Here is a 3,374-nt window from a genome sequence, read left to right on the forward strand (position 1 = left end):
TTAAAAATGTTACTTGTATTTAGCAAAATATGATAAAAAAAGCATATATTAAAAAAAATACTAATAAATGTTGTGAAATACTTCCTTGAATACAACATTAGTGGTAGTAGTCATAGCTTGTTTATCTTTGTTATGAATCAGAATCTTAAGACTTTTTTTAGTCTTAATTAGAGAGATAGCCACATACAATTGACCATGACTAAAAACTTCTTTTGGTAAGTATAAACCAACATTGTCTAAAGATTTCTCTTGAGATTTGTTAAGAAGGGTGCTATGTGTACACTAAAAAGTCTCTACACCTTAGTTTTTTCAAAACATTTTAACTCCAACACAAAAATAGAGGTAAGGAAAAATTATTTTTTAAAAAAAGTACATGCAACCGTATGCATATACAGTGTTGGTGTAGCTTTTAGTGTAATCATAACATTTCTCATTTGTTAATTGTCATATCAAAAGAAATAATAATTGAGAACTATCGTCTCACCAATTTAAATGGTCATGGTGATTGTGAGGGGGGGACAAAGGCATTCTAAAAATATAAATGATGTTACCAATATTCTTTCCAAAAATGATCTTTACTTCAATGATATGATTAGAAAGCCTGGTTACAGTGAGCCGTGTACCTTTGCATGGGCCTTCAAATTGATTAAAGTTGCGCATAAGCATAACAATGGCCCCAATTTTAACCTGATTGAATGATTAGGCAATCCATATGTTTTAAAAGCATTTAGAAATTCAGGAGTCAACTGCTCAAATGCATCAAAGTCAGTAGAATTAGATTTATCTATAGAATCACTACTGAGGTATTCTTTCTCTTCTCATACATATCAGTTGTCGTACACGGGTCAAAAACGAGTAATTAAGGTATAGTAAAACGGAAGCGACACCCGAGTCGTATCGCAAGGACTCTCAAACATTTTAACCAATCGGTTAAAAACGGGGGGGGGGGGGGTTTAAGATCCATAACTTAAATCTAAGATGATTAAGGTAAAAGTAAGATTGATAAATAAGCTAATCTATTATACTGATTTCCAACTTATTATCAATTATTATAATTTCAATTTCCTAAGCGGATTCAATTATGTTCGATTACAATATCCACTGACAAGCGCAATTGATATTATATGATGTATGTTCTTAATTTTCAAATTAAGAAAACAGATTTAAGCATTCGCGAATAAAGGAAATGCGACTTAATCAAACACGATAACGAAAAAGCTACGCTAACACGATTATAGTTAAGGATCATATAAACAATCAAATTTAATCAACTCTATCCTATAAGCAACAATCAAATTAAGAAAACGAAAGTAATCGAATTAAGCAAAAGAGTTTATAGGAAGAATTGAAAAGAAATCAGAATTTATAAAACTTCAAAGTAGAATCCGAATACAATAGATCGACTCTTGGAATTAGCTTTCCATTAAAATTGTACAAAGCTGTATTTTTTCAATGAAAATTTAGAATGAATGAAATAAGGTGAGTTTTTGGTTTAAATATTACAAGGGAAGTCAGGCACTAATATCATCCGACCCAAAAATCATAAAAATTGGTCCAAATTAATTAAGTTTTTCGACCGAAAAACATGAAAATTAGCACTACCATAAACTTGAAAAGGATCTAACATGCAGACAAAGATCAAAATTTCCGGTTGTAACATGGCCAAGGTAAGGGTGATATAAAACATAGGGGTACAAGGCTAAAATTCAAAGGATCAAAAGAAAATTGAAAGAAATTGCGGGAGTTGAACTAAATAAAACTTCGTTCACTTTCAACTAACAACATTGCAACTATTTATCTTCACATTTCTCTTTTTATTCTTGTTTTTGTCCATAAGGAATATGAATTGTCATCCTTCTTTCTTTTTTTTTTCCATTTTTTCTTTTTTTTTCCAATTTTTTTTTCCTGCCAACTTTTCGAATTAAATAGGCAAAATACTCATTTTGCTCCCTTAAGTATAGGCCATGGTTCACTTTGGTCCCTTATTTTTTTTGTGTGCCAAATTGGTCCCTTAATTTTCAAAACGATGCAAACAAGTCCCTTCCGTCAACTCCGTTAATCAAAGTCTGTTAAAAGTCTACCTGGCACATTTGACCAAATATTGTGACGGAGTTAGTGTCAGAAAAACCGACGCTAAAACAATTTCTGGATTTTAATTATTGTTCATCTCCTTCCCCAAATTTTATGCATTTTAATTTTGATGGCTCATTTGCAGATCTAGCTGCTACTAAATTAACACATGAAAGCTCTTCTTACCATGACTAATAAAATAACATGATTCATGAACATGTATTTCCATATCCATATTCTCCTCTAAGATTTCCATATGAACAGATTTTCACTATAACAGTGTTGTTCTTGTTGCCGTTCTTTGCCAAAAAGTCATACAAAACAACAACCTTTGAACCGGAGCTTGAGTTTGAATATGAGTTTGGAGCTGAGTTTGGAGTTGAGTCCTTCACAATGTTGCTAAGATTATTGATGTTGTCCATGTTGGGCTTCACAGTGAATGTTTCTTTTCTGGTTTTAGTACCAGCTCTTTTCTTTAGAAATACGCGGCACAGAACCCAGTTTTCATTCTGCAAAAAACACAAATATAAATTAATGAGCTAATTCAAATATAAAGAAAATTTACATGATCAAATATATAAAATAAAATAAGGACATTCAGAGGGTTAGAGTGAGCTGGTACTCAGACATAATCCAATTAGTTTTGGAGCCAACGAAGAATGAATAATGAATGAACACAAGAAAAAAGAAAAGCTAAATACCTGGTAAATCCCATGGGTCAGACATGGAAATATCAGCTTCAGGCATGGTTGCAGCAGGCAAAGGGAGAGAGAACATCTTCCGTTTCAGATACGAAAGAACAAGTTCTTCGTCAGTTGGATGAAAACGAAAACCAGGTGGCATTTACAAAACTTCAATCTTCATGTTGTTTATGTGGTTTATGATTTGGGGGAAAACTGTAATTTCTAACACTACCTTATCACTCAAACTTTCTTCTGCAAATGATGTGGAGGATTAGAGAATGAGGACGGAGGGTACTGTAAGAAGAGAGGGATATGGATGCGGTGATATGATGGCGGTGGTGTGTTGCATGGCCCGGCGCTGCATCTGGATCGGAGAAGAAGAGGATTAGAGATGGAAGGGGAAAACAGCGCTGAAGGAGGAAGGAGACTCTGAAGTATCTCTATAGTCATAACTGTAACTCGATTTTTTGCGACGAACTGACTCCTTGCTCTTTTTTTCTTTTATTATATTTTTTTATTTTTTTGCAAAAGTCGCCACCGACTTTTATTTTATCCAAATAGGAAAGGCATAAAAGAACAGGAAATACCTTTTGACAGATTTTGGGTTCGGGGGGTTGGTTA

The 3,374-nt window shown here is 33.3% G+C and overlaps 1 pseudogene; it reads right to left on the bottom strand.

The window, feature by feature from the left end:
• Positions 1-2,279: 2,279 nt before the first annotated feature.
• LOC131649596 (NAC domain-containing protein 83-like) lies at positions 2,280-2,913 on the bottom strand (annotated as a pseudogene).
• Between the last annotated feature and the right edge of the window lie 461 nt (positions 2,914-3,374).

The sequence above is a fragment of the Vicia villosa genome, linkage group LG2, assembly GCF_029867415.1.
Source record: "Vicia villosa cultivar HV-30 ecotype Madison, WI linkage group LG2, Vvil1.0, whole genome shotgun sequence".
Classification (NCBI taxonomy): Eukaryota; Viridiplantae; Streptophyta; class Magnoliopsida; order Fabales; family Fabaceae; genus Vicia; species Vicia villosa.